The sequence below is a fragment of the Bufo gargarizans genome, chromosome 1 (assembly GCF_014858855.1).
Source record: "Bufo gargarizans isolate SCDJY-AF-19 chromosome 1, ASM1485885v1, whole genome shotgun sequence".
NCBI lineage: Eukaryota > Metazoa > Chordata > Amphibia > Anura > Bufonidae > Bufo > Bufo gargarizans.
In genome coordinates, this window is record NC_058080.1 from 747,675,649 (window position 1) to 747,692,309 (window position 16,661).

General features: G+C 46.1%; 1 protein-coding gene across 1 annotated transcript in view; it reads left to right on the forward strand.

Moving 5' to 3' along the window:
- LOC122930557 (zinc finger protein 585A-like) overlaps positions 1 to 16,661 on the forward strand; it is a 337,659-nt gene that overhangs the window by 162,521 nt on the left and 158,477 nt on the right. The window lies entirely within an intron of this gene.

Genomic DNA, 16,661 nt, shown 5'->3' on the forward strand with positions numbered 1-16,661 from the left:
CTTCTTCATCCTCCACTTTAATATCAGTCAGATCTTCCACCAGATTTGTCATCTGTAACAATTCAGTACAATACAGCAGACAGGTGGGAAATCTAACAGATCCACATAAGACCCCCACAATCTAAGACCCCTCTATGACCGCAGGACCCCCCTATATAGATGTGTATAGGGCTCAGCTCCATCTACCTGAGGATTCTCTGGGACCTTCTCCTCTGGACAGTCTTGGGAATACAGAGGACGGGGACATCTCTCTGGTGGATTTCTCCTCCTGGATCCATCTGTGGAGACACAAGCACACAGTGACTGAATACATGGCCCCCTGTAGATCTGTTTTTTAGATCAGACACAACAACTACTCCCAGTCTCACAAGAAAGCACTTAAAGAAAACTCTAAACCTATCTGACGACATTGGTTTTCTCCGTCCCTGACAGAACCATGAGCGAGACTGCCGCCCTACTGGACAGGAACAGAAACCTCTGAGATCACTGAGACACAGCTTCATTTGAAGGACAGTTATGTCCTTCTTGGGTTGATCCTGCTGACAGATGTCATTTTATTGATAGATTTTTATTAATTGTACACTTATGGCAGAAACAACATAAAAACCTCTAAATGGAGAATACGCCACAAAAGAAGTTGAAACTGCGGCAAAACTTGGGTTGGGAATTTCATGGACTCCATGTGGCTTTCACATTGTTGATGAGCAGTGAATTTTTAAACTGTGAGGTTAATAAAAGGCTGTCACCACCAGACATCTGAGAAGCTCTGACAGATGTCTTTCAGAACCTCCTCCTTGAGCTTCCTTTTGTTTTGCTTTCATTTTCTCATCTCGTTAGCCTCGCTCAGCTGTCATGTAGTTGCACTGATTGCATCCCTTTAAATCCCTTCCCAGACTGCTTCACTTTGCGGTTTATATTCCTTCCTGGAGTGTGTGCATGCTGATCCTACTTCTGAGTCTTCTACAGATAAGTTTTGTTCATTCATTTGTGTTTTTCTGTTTGCTGGATCCCAGGTGACCCTGACTCCCTCCGTATCAAGTGTAGGGAGCCGGTGGTCGTGTCCCCTCACTATTATAGGGTGTTCAGGTGTTATACAGTCGAGGTACGAGGATATGCGATCATCTACCATTGGGATTTTCGCATAGGCTGAGCGGTCAGGGAAAGTGCCAGGTCTGATGCAGGGCTCTCCCTTTTGTTCCTTAGTTTTGGATCCAGTCAGTCGGATATTCATTTTGTGTCTTCTAGTTTCCTGTACACATTCTGTGACATTATAAACCGCCAAAACCGTCTTAAGAATGAATCCGGTTTCAACCTTGATTGACCGCATGCAGGGTCTTTCACTGGAGGTAGAAGATCTCCGGAAAACTGTCTCTCAGTTTGAGGTGACTGTTTCTGCTTACGTTCATGGAGTTTGTTCTGAGCCTAAAATCTCGCTTCCGGATACGTTCTCCGGGGGTAGTGAGAATTTTGTTTGTTTTAGAGAGGCTTGCAAACTCCATTTTCGCCTACTTCCCCATTCCTCTGGTGATGAGGAGCGGAGGGTGGGGATCAACATATCGCTGCTCAAGGATAACGCTCAGTCCTGGGCCTTTTCGCTGCCGGTGGGGGCACGACCCCTCCGTTCAGTGGATGAATTCTTTTTAGCCCTGGGTCAGATATATGATGATCCGGATCGTTTTGCTTTGGCTGAGTCTAGACTACGTCTTTTATGCCAGGGTAAACAGTCCGCAGAGATATACTGTTAAGAATTACGGAGATGGGCAGCTGATACTGGTTGGAATGATGCTGCACGCCGAAGTCAATTTTGCCATTGTCTTTCAGAGGGATTGAAAGATGCATTTGCCTTTCATGAGAGACCTACCTCCTTGGACTCTGCCATGTCTCGGGCCGTTTGAATCTCTTAGAGAGAGAGGAGACATCACTCCTCCCTGTCATACTCAGTCCCAGGACAGTGCGGCGGATCTCATTCAGTGCACAGGGGTCTCAGTCGCTCTTAATCCCTGCTGAGCAAGAGCCCATGCAGCTGGGTTTGATTACCTCTGACAATAGAAGATTCAGCCCTCATGGGAAGGTTTGTTTCTGTTGTGGGGGTATAAATCATTTGGCAAATGTTTGTCCCTCTAGGAGATTCAGGCAGTTTTTTGGGAGTAATAAAGTAACAAATAGAAAAAAAATCCTCTAAAAACGTTCCATCTGTTACTATTGGCAAGGTTGATGCGGAAATTGAAGGTTTTCCGTTTGCTTGTAGTTCCCGTTTTGTCCTACCTGCCAGGGTGGCGCTAGAGAGCAAGAACATTTTTTGTGAGATTTTTGTAGCTAGTGGAGCAGCTGTCAATCTCATTGATAGTCAATTTGCTATAACTCATGGTTTCCAGGTATGCACTTTGGGAAAGGTTATACCTGTTTATGCTATTGATTCCGTTCCACTTTCTCAGATAGTTCACAATATCCGTTTGATTGTGAGTGATGCTCATGTTGAGGATGTGTCATGTTTCGTCCTTAGCGGGTTGCCTACTCCTCTAGTGTTGGGGTTACCCTGGCTCACCAAACATAACCCCACCATTGATTGGCAAGCAAGGCAAATAAATGGTTGGAGTGACTTTTGCAGAGAGAATTGCCTCACAACATCTGTTTCTGAGGTTTCTACTAAGACTGTACCATCTTTTCTCTCTGAATTTTCGGATGTCTTCTCTGAGAGTGGTGTTCAGGACTTGCCCCCACACAGGGAGTACGACTGCCCTATTAATCTCACTCCAGGCACCAAGCTGCCTAAATCTCGTTTATACAATCTCTCCCAACCTGAAATGGTCGCTATGCGTGTTTATATCTCTGAGAATCTGAGAAAAGGACACATACGACCCTCGAAGTCACCTGTTGCCGCTGGTTTTTTCTTTGTTAAGAAAAAAGATGGTTCTTTAAGACCATGTCTGGATTTCAGGGAGCTGAACAGTATCACAATTCGTGACCCTTATCCGCTTCCTCTGATCCCGGACCTGTTTAACCAGATTGTTGGGGCTAAAGTTTTTTCCAAGTTGGATCTAAGAGGGGCATACAACCTGGTCAGGGTCAGAGAAGGAGACGAATGGAAGATGGCCTTCAATTCATTTTAAGAATTTGGTTATGCCTTTTGGTTTGACGAATGCTCCAGCCGTCTTTCAGCATTTTGTGAACAGCATTTTTTTATCATTTAATGGGGAAATTTGTATTAGTGTATCTAGATGACATTGATTTTTTCTCCTGATTTCAAAACTCATAAGGAACACTTACGTCAGGTCTTGCTCATCCTGCGGGAGAATAAATTGTACGCTAAACTGGAAAAATGTGTGTTTGCGGTTCCAGAAATTCAATTTCTGGGGTTTCTTCTCTTCGCTTCTGGTTTTCGCATGGACCCCGAGAAGGTCCGCGCTGTGCTTGAGTGGGAGTTTCCTGAGAATCAGAAGGCGCTGATGCGTTTTTTTGGGCTTTGCCAATTATTACAGGAAGTTTATTTTGAATTATTCCTTTGTTGTTAAACCACTCACTGATATGACTAGAAAGGGGGTAGATTTTTCCTCCTGGTCGGTAGAGGCGTGTAAGGCCTTTTCTAATATCAAGGAGAGTTTTGCTTCCGCTCCTATCTTGGTACAACCTGATATTTCTCTACCCTTCATAGTGGAGGTTGATGCTTCTAAGGTGGGTGTGGGTGCGGTCTTGTCTCAGGGTCCCTCTCCTGCCAAATGGCGACAGTGTGCCTTTATCTCAAAGAAACTCTCCTCCGCAGAGAGAAATTACGATGTGGGAGATAGGGAGTTGTTGGCCATCAAGTTGGCTTTTGAGGAATGGCGCCATTGGCTAGAGGGAGCCAGACACCCTATTACCGTGTTTACTGACCATAAGAATCTGGCCTACTTGGAGTCAGCCAAGCGTCTGAACCCGAGACAGGCCAGATGGTCTTTGTTCTTTTCCAGGTTTAATTTTGTTGTCACGTTCCGCCCCGGGGTTAAGAATGTGAAGGCGGATGCCCTGTCACGTTGTTTTCCGGGAGGTGGGAATTTTGAAGACCCGGGTCCCATTTTGGCTGAAGGTGTGGTGGTCTCTGCTCTTTATCCTGTATTGGAGGCAGAGATTCAGGTAGCCCAGTCAGAGGCTCCTGATCTTTGTCCTCCTGGGAGGTTGTTTGTGCCTCTCGCTTTAAGACACAAGATTTTTAAGGAACACCACGATACTGTCCTTGCTGGGCACCCGGGGGCAAGAGCCACAGTGGATCTCATCGCTCGGAGATTCTGGTGGCCGGCACTTCGTAAGTCGGTTGAGGGTTTTGTGGCAGCCTGCGAGACCTGCGCACGTGCAAAAGTCCCTCATTCACGGTCATCAGGTCCTCTCCTTCCCTTACCCATTCCTTCCCGTCCTTGGACACATCTGTCCATGGACTTCATTATGGACCTGCCTCGTTCCTCGGGGAAGACTGTGATTCTGGTGGTGGTGGACCGTTTTATCAAAATGGTGCATTTCATCCCTTTTCCTGGCTTGCCCAATGCTAAGACGCTGGCGCAGGCATTTATTGATCACATTGTCAAATTGCATGGTATTCCTTCAGACATAGTCTCTGATAGGGGCACGCAGTTTGTTTCCAGATTCTGGAAGGCCTTCTGTTCTCGCTTGGGGGTTCGGTTATCATTCTCTTCTGCTTTCCACCCGCAGTCGAATGGCCAGACAGAGCGCGTCAATCAGAATCTGGAGACATATCTGCACTGTTTTGTGGCGGAGAATCAGGAGGATTGGTGTTCTTTTTTGTCCCTTGCTGAGTTTGCTTTAAATAACAGTCGTCAGGAGTCCTCTGATAAGTCACCATTTTTTGGTGCATATGGGTTTCATCCGCAGTTTGGGACATTCTCTGGAGAGGGGTCTTCTGGTTTACCTGATGAGGACAGATTCTCCTCGTCTTTGTCATCTATTTGGCAAAAGATTCAGGATAAGCTAAAGAGCATGAGTGAGAGATATAAGTGTGTGGCGGATAAGAATACGTGTGCCTGGTCCGGACCTGAATGTTGGTGATCTGGTGTGGTTCTCTACCAAGAATATCAAATTGAAGGTTCCCTCCTGGAAGTTGGGTCCTAAGTATATTGGGCCTTACAAAATCTTGTCCGTCATCAATCCTGTTGCCTACCGTCTTGATCTTCCTCAGACTTGGAGGATCCATAATGTTTTTCATAAGTCCTTATTAAAACCTTATGTCCAACTCATTGTACCCTCGTCTTTGCCTCCTCCTCCGATTGTGGTTGATAATTATCTTGAATTTCAGGTCTCTAGGATTGTGGATTCTCGTGTTGTCCGGGGTTCTCTCCAGTACCACGTTCATTGGGAGGGTTATGGTCCTGAGGAGAGGATGTGGGTCCCAGTGACGGACATTAAGGCCACTCGTCTCATCAGGGCTTTCCACAGGTCCCATCCTGAGAAGGTGGGCTCTGAGTGTCCGGAGTCCACTCGTAGAAGGAGGGGTACTGTCACCACCAGACATCTGAGAAGCTCTGACAGATGTCTTTCAGAACCTCCTCCTTGAGCTTCCTTTTGTTTTGCTTTCATTTTCTCATCTCTTTAGCCTCTCTCAGCTGTCATGTAGTTGCACTGATTGCATCCCTTTAAATCCCTTCCCAGACTGCTTCACTTTGCGGTTTATATTCCTTCCTGGAGTGTGTGCATGCTGATCCTACCTTCTGAGTCTTCTACAGATAAGTTTTGTTCATTCATTTGTGTTTTTCTGTTTGCTGGATCCCAGGTGACCCTGACTCCCTCCGTATCAAGTGTAGGGAGCCGGTGGCCGTGTCCCCTCACTATTATAGGGTGTTCAGGTGTTATACAGTCGAGGTACGAGGATATGCGATCATCTACCATTGGGATTTTCGCATAGGCTGAGCAGTCAGGGAGAGTGCCAGGTCTGATGCAGGGCTCTCCCTTTTGTTCCTTAGTTTTGGATCCAGTCAGTCGGATATTCATTTTGTGTCTTCTAGTTTCCTGTACACCTTCCGTGACAAAGGCTCATTGGAAAGTGTCGAGACACCGCCATGTCCCTGCATTGCGTTAGGGAGGTGATGAAGCGGTTCGGGCCGGTACTGACTAACGGGATGTGAATTACAATTTGGATCTGTTTCTCATCTCGGATGGTCGTCAGTTATCTGGGGATTAGAGGGAGATTGGATTTACAGTGAAGAACAAAAAGCTATGCTGTTTCCAAGTTAAGCCCCGCCCCCGCAGAACTTTCCTGTTGTCTACTGTCTCCATATGGAGGAACCTTACATTCCCCGCGATGGACAGATTATAAGAGTAGCACAGATCAGCCACTGGTTATCTAAGAGCACGTTCACACATGGCAGATCAGCTGCAGACATTTCTGTGACTGTCCCGCTCCTCTGAATGTGGCTTGTAATAAGGGGGGATCTGACCTCCTCCTCCAGTCACGTGTAGCAGGTTGTATCTCCTCTACACCCACATGAAGGGTGGGAGAACTACTGGACACTCACTATTATGGACTCTCCTTCTAAAAGCAATTCATTTTTCTTGAGGTTAGACAATAAAAATAGGAATTCCTCCATTGATACTTGCAGTCTTTTTTTTTGCTGAAACCACCAAATGTTATTCTAGGGGACAACCTGAATGTGGAGATACCGGATACTTGGAATATTTTTCACGTTTAAGTACTTTTGACTAATACAATTTTTTTGGGAAAACAGTAACATTTGTGCTTCTGCATTCCAAAACTGGGGGCTGTCACAAAGGGAGGTTAAAGAACGAACTGGGAGTAAGAGGGGAGGTCACATGATCGGCAGACGAGAGGTCCTGCAGCAGTGTTGAAAGTCGGAATCTTTACGTCACGTGACCGCCACTCAGAAAAGGGAGTCACAACCCAAAGTGAAAGGGGAGAGTATGTAGTCACTTGTCTTAGGAGGACAGGTTTAGAGCCATGTTATTTCCTTTTTTTTTTATTACAAAACCACTTTAACCATCATGAAGGAAATCATCAAAATGTCTGCTGACGAGCCCAAAATGATGGTTAACCCTTTCCTGCACAATGGAGTACATGTAGTCCATCATGACAGCACAGACACAAAAGCTGTGCCCCCATAATCCCCAGTGGGTGTGTGGATGTGACTGACCACCATGTCCTGCAGGAACAGCCGGGATCAGAGAAGAACCTGATCAGAGATCACCGTCAGGGGAACACTTCATGATGGGATGGGGACATCTGCAATCAAAGAGCAGCGCAGCAGCCGGTGATCAGATTCTCCTCCTGCCCTGAAGGCACCAAGGACAGAATCTGAAGTCACTTTCTCCATTCATGATTCCATACCTGTGGTGACATCTCCTGGAATGTCCTCCTCCACCTCACTCCTACACGGGGGATCGCCCATCATCCTCTCTTCTTCATCCTCCACTGTAATATCAGTCAGATCTTCTCCCTGATTTCTCATCTGTAACAATTCAGTACAATACAGCAGACAGGTGGGAAATGTAACAGATCCACATAAGAGACCCCAACAATCTATGACCCCTCTATGACTGCAGGACCCCTCTATAAAGATGTGTATAGGGCTCAGCTCCATCTACCTGAGGACTCTCTGGGACCTTCTCCTCTGGACAGTCCTGGGAATACAGAGGACGGGGACATCTCTCTGGTGGATTTCTCCTCCTGGATCCATCTGTGGAGACACAAGCACACAGTGACTGAATACATGGCCTCCTGTAGATTGTCTATAGATCAGACACTTCTCTCAGCTCCTTCACTTCTAGGTTTAGTGATCGGAGGAAATAATAATATTCTGCTCCTCACCACCTGTGCAGAGGTCCCAGCATCTAGCAGGCCACAAGACTGAAGCCTGGTCTATGAGTGCCCTACCAACCAAAAAGGTGACAGGGCATCATCACTCTTCTTAGATGAGGTAAATTTGTATATGTAAATGGAGGAAATAAAACAACTACCCCCAGTCTCCTCTCCCCAGGCACTGAGGAGTTGGAGAAATCTGTATCCCCCTTCAAGTCTCCTTTCCCTGGGAAGACAATTCCTTTCTCCTAAGGAGCTTTTATGGTGAATAAGGGGAAAATATCTGATTTATTTTCCATGAGCCCCTGACAGCTCCATTGGAGAAACTGCCGCCCTGCTGGACAGGAACCTGTGAGATCACTGAAACCCCCATCCTCCTCTGTAGGAAGATTCATTAGAAGGAAAGTGGGCACTGATTATCTGGTGACTATGTTGTCTGTTAGGGTGGGGGTGGGGGGTAGTAAGGATCTGTCCGACTTTAGGGCCAAAACAAGATGTGCAGAGTACTGGGTCAAATCATCTCCAGAGCGGCCAGTGTTATAGTGTGTTCTGGGTATGCAGTGGTTAATACCTACCAAAAGTAACCCAAGGAAGGATAACTGGTTATCTGGTATCAGGCCCAAGGCTCACTGATATGTGGAGGGTACGGAATATTTGGTCCAGTCCCATAGAAGACCTACTATAGAGCAAACTGTTGACAACTTTACTGCTGCCGATGATGTCAGGACACATGAATCATGTTACATTATGTGGACAGACGGGACCATGTGTGTCACTTACCTGGGGAAGAAATGGAATGAGGTTCCAGGTATTATGTGGATGGCCAGGTGGGTGCGTATTACATACCTTGGGAACAGACAGTACCAGGTGCACAACGGGAAGAAAATAAGCTGCCGGAGGCAGTGCAATGCTCGGTGCAATGTTATTACTGGGAACTTTGGCTTCAGATTCCCAGATCTCAATTCGAGCTTCATCTGTGGGATTTGCTGGAAAAATAAGACGATCCATGGAGGCCGCACCGAGCAACTTACAGGATCTGCCTTAGAAGATGGTGTCCTCTTGTCTGTAGACCTGGGCTATGGTCACTGAATGAACGTGAGAAGAATCGCTACTAACTCCCTCCCATGATAAGAATCCTCCTCCTGAGCCGTATTCTACCTCCCCTGAAGTGGGAAAGATGCAGTTAGCTCCCATCCTGACCGACTTGTATCTGAGGCAGTTACTATGGGATTCCTTTTATTGCCCTCCGTCGTCTGCTGAGCTTGAATCTGTCCACCTCCTGTTCTGTCTATTCCACCTTATGTCATGTCCTGTACGCCATAATGTTTCTTCACTGTGTGGGGCACTGATGGCGGTTGGGAACGTGACAACACTTATAACTGACCCTACACTATTCCTGGGGGGAGTTTATAAATGAGGGATGTTTTGGCTCCACTCGGTGTGGAGTGTCATAAATATAGGAGGATAGGTCATCAGTGTCAAAAACTCAGAAAACCCCTTTCAGATTAGAAAATTCACAGCCATAACTCATGTTTAGAATAATCCACCAAAATTCCCTCAAAGTCATGGAGCTGGTGACTTTTGTGTATACAATTACCCATATGACTCAGGAGGGCAAAGGGGCTGAGCCTGAACCCCTAAATATGTATCATGAATTGACAACCAGGGTCAGAACGATGGAGGTACGCCTAGCTATAGGTCTGGCCAAGTTTACATTGAGTGTGTTCCTGTGAGACCGTTGTGGGCCAAGGCTTAGGACAAAATCTAAGGGCTTTGTTCTGGCAGTTCCCTGGTATTCACCCTATACAGGGATCCGGACTTTGCCGCAAGAAACCAACCAGGCCGCTACCTCTTGAAGTACCTCCTGGTATAGCTGGCTGCTAACCCACAGGGGTTCAGAGACACCGGTGCAAAGCACCAAGGACGCAGGCAAAAAAGTGTAGTCTGAACACAGTCCAAAATACAGACAGGCCGAGTACTTGCATATTCCAAATAGCAGTTCCAAAGTCAGGACAGGCTGTGTACGAGTGTAGTCCAGGTCACAGTTCGAAGGTCTGGGCAGGCGGCGAGGAGCAGAATCAGTAGACAGACAAGGTTCGGTACATGGGAATTCAGAAGAGATCACCTCAAAAGCTCAGACGAGGAGGTGGATCTACATCCCAGCTAAATAGGGAGGCCGATCGGCAACCTAACCAGCTGACAGATGGTGGCTCCATGGTGTGTGGATGTGAGGACGTGTTTGAAGGGGAAGGGGGGGGGGGTAGCTTAATTCTTTGGTAGCCTTTAACGTAGGCGAGTGTGGATGCAGAGTTTCCCCTTACAGTCACATCCAAAGTTATGGGTGCAGTGAGTGCCAGAGCGACCCCTTGTGGCTGGTTGTGTTGTGTGTGTGATTTTGGGACAATGCGTTAAAGGAGTTGTCCGCTTTTTTGCTACTGATGACCTATGCTCAGGAAAGGTCTACAATATCAGATCGGCGGGGGCTCTGTAGTCCTCACTTGAACAGACGGAGCCGTCCCATTGCAGTGAGTGGGGACGCCATGCTTGTAATTACACTGCTCGTCGCTGCTATCGCTGTGGGGATCAGGAAAACCAAGCAGAGAAGGCAGCGCTCGTATGAGAGCTGCCTTCTCTTTAAACAGCTGATCGGCGGGGGTGCCGGGTGTTGGACCGCCGTCGTTCGAATATTGATGACCTATCCTGAGGACAGCTCGTCAGTAAAAAGCAGCAGACATGAGGAGGTGCAAGGCAAACCCAGGAGGCACCACCGAGTGACTGCAGATCTGAGACTGAGACTGGCCACCACAAGGGAGTTACAAAACTGTGGCTGAGAAGCAACTCGCTACCTCAGGGACTGACCCACTGCGGGCAGACGAACCACGGCCTGGTGCTCCTCCATTACATGTCACTGCACACACGTGTATACACTGCACATGACGGCTCTTACCTTGTGATATAAGAGGCTGGTGCTCCTCCATCATGGCCTCCTTGTACAGATCCTTGTGTCCTTCTATATACTCCCACTCCTCCATGGAGAAATAGACAGTGACATCCTGACACCTTAGAGGAACCTGACAACACAATGACACCGTCATCACCCAGACCCCTCCAGTGCTGTTACTGGAGAATTTCCCAGCATTCCCAGCAGTGTCACCTCTCCAGTCAGCAGCTCCATCATCTTGTGGGTGAGTTCTAGGATCTTCTGCTCATGTATCAGGGGGGGAGGGGGAGGCTCTGTGATGGGGGGAGGGGTCCTGCTCCGCCCTCCTGACTCCTGGAGATGGATGATGGGAGTCACACAGTCCCCCGATGTCTTCTTCACTATTGTGTACTCCTGTGGATGGAGAGAGACACTTAGGGAATGAACCCTTCAGGGGCCATGTGCTCTCCTCCAGCCCTTTCCTCCTGGTACAACGTGCCTACTTACCTTCTCATGGCTCCTACAACATGACTATTGGTCACTGGTCACATGATACATCACTCACCATACTGGGGGCTGATCTTCAGGTTCTCTATCACTTGGAAGGTCTGGAGGCCGTTCTCCAGGACCCTGGACTCTTCCTATCACTTCCTATGATGGATTCTCCTTCCCGATGTCTGACTTGTTACAGAATACAATAAAGAGGAGAGAAATCTAGAAAAGTTTACCTCTCCGCTCAGCAGGGAGATGATCTCCAAGGTGAGGTCTAATATTCTTCTGCTGATCTCCTTCCTGTCCATCCTTGGTGGCTCATTCAGGAGAAGAGGAGAGAACTGGAGGAGCTGGAGGCTTCTAGTACTGCAGGCGCCTTTATGAGAAGAGGAGAGGAAATCATCCAGGGGACAAGACCAGATGTCACCTCCAGAACCGCACTTCCTGAGCCTGGAGGGGCCCCGCTTCTCAGAGCCCCCACCACATGGATTCCAGGGGCCCAAGCATGGAGATCTCTGGAGGTTCCACAGGAGATAAATGTCTGATAGATGCAGGTCCCACCTCTGGGCTGTGCTCAGCTGTGTCCACAACTCCTAGAGAAGAGACTGGAGAGAGCTGAGCTCAGGCCGGGCCCCGCTCCATTCATTCTGCCTCCTGGATGTAGGGGCCCCTCACCAGGACAGTCAGGGGCCAGCGAATGATGGACTACTCTAAACTCCACTGTCCACCAGCTGCTCCTCTCACACCGCCACTGACTGCGTGTACAAGTGTAATGTGATATCAGACATTTCCTTTGGATTTAACCCTTTACAACACATCTCATATCTGCCACATAACAGGAATAGTAACGATGTGAGAATAAGCAGCATAAAAATCTCCAGAGGTGACATGTCTGAGCTCTCCACCACACTGTCTCCTCACAGCTCATCTTACCTGCAGGCTGGAGGAATGGCTGATACCAGAGAGAACAAGAGCCCTGACTACCGACCAGGACCTGCCCAGTATCTGCTGCACTGCCAGAGCTGAAGGACCTGGGGTGACGTCACCGTCATGTGATCAGTGACTCTCCTGGCTAGCTCCGCCCCCTGCACTGATTACATGACGGTGACATCATCACAGGTCCTTTAGTTCTCACAGTACAGTCTAAACTGAAGGGGCTCCTGACAGAATCTAGCCCCGCCCCCAATTCCTTCTGAGAACTAATGTCTAATCTGATCCCTCACAGAACTTGTAGGAAAAGTCCTTCAGCCTCCAAATCAGAACATCACCTCATAAAGTGTCCTAGACCTCTCCAGAGCCTATACATTGTAGGCATTACCGAGCAGCAGATAGTGGGCAGGTCCTGGTCGGTAGTCAGGGCTCTTATTCTCTCTGGTATCAGCCATTCCTCCAGCCTGCAGGTAAGATGAGCTGTGAGGAGACAGTGTGGTGGAGAGCTCAGACATGTCACCTCTGGAGATTCTCCTCCATTACACATAATAAATCCTATTCATGAGAAATGTCCAGTGTCCTCCAGGCTCCTCCTCACTTCACCGGCTGGACCCTATACTTACCATAGACTTGAGGACACCAGCTTGGGGAGAAAGGAGGGAACCAGACGGAGGACCACTTTGTCCTGGTGGAACTTACAAGGTAGAGAGACTTGCAAGAAAGTGCAGCAAGCTCAGAGACTCTGCGGATAGAGGTAATCGCCACAAGGATATATCTATGTATGTATACACCGTATTTTTCACCCCATAAGACACACTGTTTCCCCCCTCCAAAGTGGGGAAAAATGCCCCTGCGTCTTATAGCGCGAATACTAATGAGCGCTACCATTATGGAAGCGCTCATTAGTACCGGAGGATCGGGAAGCTGTGAAGGCTCTGTACTTACCGCATCCTGGCTGTCGGCTGTGAAGGCTGCGCACACCACCCTTGTGGTGATTGCCAATTCTGCAGCAAAATGTTAGCTTGTAAAGAATTTGAAAATCCGGTCGATCAGAAAAAGTACAAAATTTCCCAGTATATAAATTGCAAGACAACAGGTCTATGCCATACAATGCAGCTGCCCCAAAATATACGTGGGAAAAACAGTACAACAACTCCGAAGAAGGGTTTCAAAACATTTTAGCGATATTAACCTAAAAACGGATACTACATATACAAGCTGAACATAGCGGTAAAAGCGACAGCTTAAAAATATGGGGGATAACTAAAATAAAATCTGTCCCGAGACAGGGCGATATAGACAAAAAATTACAGCAGGAAGAAACTCGCTGGATATACAGATTAAAAAGCCTCACACCCCAAGGTCTAAACGAAGGCTTCACCTATGCATCATTCCTGTAAAAATATGTTAAAATAACTAAAAGACAAGGAACACAAAAATTTACAAATATATGAGAAATATATGTTATCTAACGGTTACTAATAAATCATGGAGGAGTGGCTATAAAATCAAATAAAGTAATAATGAATATAACAACAAATATAGTAAAATAATCAAAAAATAAACAATATATAAAAAATGTAACTAATACCTTACCTTTCACCTCATTCGGAATCGTAGACTGATCTGACAGATAAACCAAAAAATAAATAAACGTTAAACAAAATCACCAATAATGTCTTCACCAAATATCAGAATTACAAACTAATTGTCAAAATCTATATAAAAAAATAATAAATTAATAAATAATAATAAAAATAAAAAAAACAATCAAATATAACTACACAAGTAAAAATCACTATAGTTTACATCAATTAAAGCAAGTGATCAGTTATGAACAAAGATTAATTAAAAAGTATAATAGTAAACACATTATGGGAAGTATATAAGCACAATAACACTTGCTTCACCCACACAAATACACCCCCATTTTATATATTTATAATAAATCAAAAGATCTAAAAATGTATATACTTAAATAAATGTATTGGGTTCAGCACTAAATAAAATTACAACTAACCGTAGTAAACTAATTAATAAATAAGCATATAAAATCCATAATTATAAGAGATAAGTAGAATTTATCATCATCAATCAAAATAAATACATAAAAATGAATATCCATAATTCATAGAGACATACAGAATTCGTATCCATGCCTAAAAGAAACAACATAGTGGTAGGTTTAGAACAAAACGTGAGTATAGTGATAGGACAACATCCAGAAATCAGTAGATATAAATACACAGAGGGTAAGTACAATATAAATAATCAATCTAAAAATAGCCAAATCATAGGCTAAAAGAACTGAGACTAGTCAGATCAGAAAGGGAACAAGCTCCACGATCTGAGTCTAAAGACATGCGCACAACCGGCCGCAGAATACCAACAAGTCCGGTCATAGATCGAAAACAGCTTCACAATCTAAGTCTAAAGACATGCGCGAAACTTGACATATCGCGGGAATAGACGCACGTCAGCATCAACCTAATCAAAACAGCCATACAGATCTCAGGTATCAAGAATGCGAATTCTAACAAGAACCGTGATTGGTAGAGCTCACGATACGTCATCAAATGGGAGGTAATAAATAACACAGCCACATACGAACTCCGTGCAGACTGCCCGATCCCCTGAAGACGCCATGGATATGGCGAAACATGTCGGGGGCAGTAATTACATTTTAGACTCTAGGGCATCCAGCAGCAATGTCAAAGCGTCTGACTAATAAGGTGACAGCCTAGAAAGGCACACCGCTGGCACAAGCATTATAGGCTAGCAGAGCAAGCCGCAAACAGCGGGATCACAGACCGTTAGTACAGGAGACAGGCTGTCATTAATAGCCAGCCACTAAGGCAGCAAAATATCAGCAATAGCGCCACTAGCAGACAGTAGTGTGATTAGCAGCAGCACTACAAGATACGGCACCCAGACTCTGTGAGACCAACAAGTCAAAGGCAGTGAATGTTGCAATATACGGCCTAAGACAAACAGTAGCAAACAGTTGATTCTTCAAGTAACCAACTGCTTGAGCAAATAAACACCAGTCTCAACTGCCCACACTTCACAGAGAAAGGATACAAATGAAGTATCCACACAACTAATGGCTAACCATACAATAGTGACTGCCACCTACTCACTACCACTGCATCAATAGTGCCAAACAAGAATTAAAAATAGAAGAAGCACACACATGGATGTCCAGAGATAGTTTTAATATAGTAGGTTAGATAAAAACTGTTTATCATTGATTGGGGGTCATTCACATTGGGGTCTGATCTGAGGTCTTATTAACATTGGGGGTCTGATTGCTGATCTGAGGTCTAATGAAAATAATTTTTTTCTTATTGTCCTCCTCTAAAACGTAGGTGCGTCTTATGGGCCGGTGCGTCTTACATGGCGAAAAATACGGGTATGTGTCCGTATATATGTATGCATGTGTGTGTATATAAAGTGTGTCTTAACGTATATAGCTACCGATTGTCTATATTGTCCATGTATATATATGCATATATTTGTCTCTCTCTCTATATATTTATATATATATACTAGCAGAAGGACCCGGCTTACCACGGGTATATTTCATTTATTTTATTTAATGTTTGTGTGTGAGGATAAAAGATATCGACAGTATCCCCCATAGTGACCTGTACAGCATCCCACCCCCTTAACAGTGAACTCCACAGACCCCCCCCCCTTAACACTGACCCCCTCACAGTGCCTTGCCCATTAAAATGGGACCTTTACAGCAGTCCACTCCCTTAACTTTGACCTTCACAGCAGCCCGCCCCTTTAACAGTGACGCTCCACAGCGGCCTACCCCCTTAACAATGACCCTCTCATACCGCCCCGCCCCTTTAACAGTGACCTCCACATCACCCTGCCGCCTTAACAGTGACCTCCACAGTGCCCTGCCCCCTTAACTGTGACCTCCACAGTGGCCCGCCCCCTTAACAGTGACTTTCGCGGTGTCCTGCCCTTTAACAGCAACCTCCAGAGCGTCCGCCCCTTTAACAGTTACTTTCACAGTACCCCACTGCCTTAACAGTGATCTCCACAGTGGCTCGCCCCCTTAACAGTGATATAAATAGTACCCTGGTCCCTTAACAGTAACCTTTTGAACACTATGCTGTCTGAGCGTGTGAGGGATGAGAATCCATTTTCTATAAACATGTCCTCCATCTTGTGTATATGGGAGATTTAGGTCAGGTCCTAAATGGAGCTTACAGGGTTAAATAGACAGATAATAATAATGTCTAAAAACAAGGTCAGAAAGTCAGTTTATGTGTGTGATAGAACCCCCCCCCCCCACCCCACCCACCCCACCCCACCCCACAGTTTCCTCTCTAGCAGATGGTGTAGTCTGAGCCTCAGGAAGTGCAGAGGAGAGAGGAATGGAAACCCAAGTATGATCTGTATCTTGTAACCGCAAATGTCAGGTTTGTCATGTGATGTTTTTTTCTTTTTGAAGCCCATATTATTGTGAGCTTGTCTAGATACAACTAGATCCAATGCTTGTGTCAG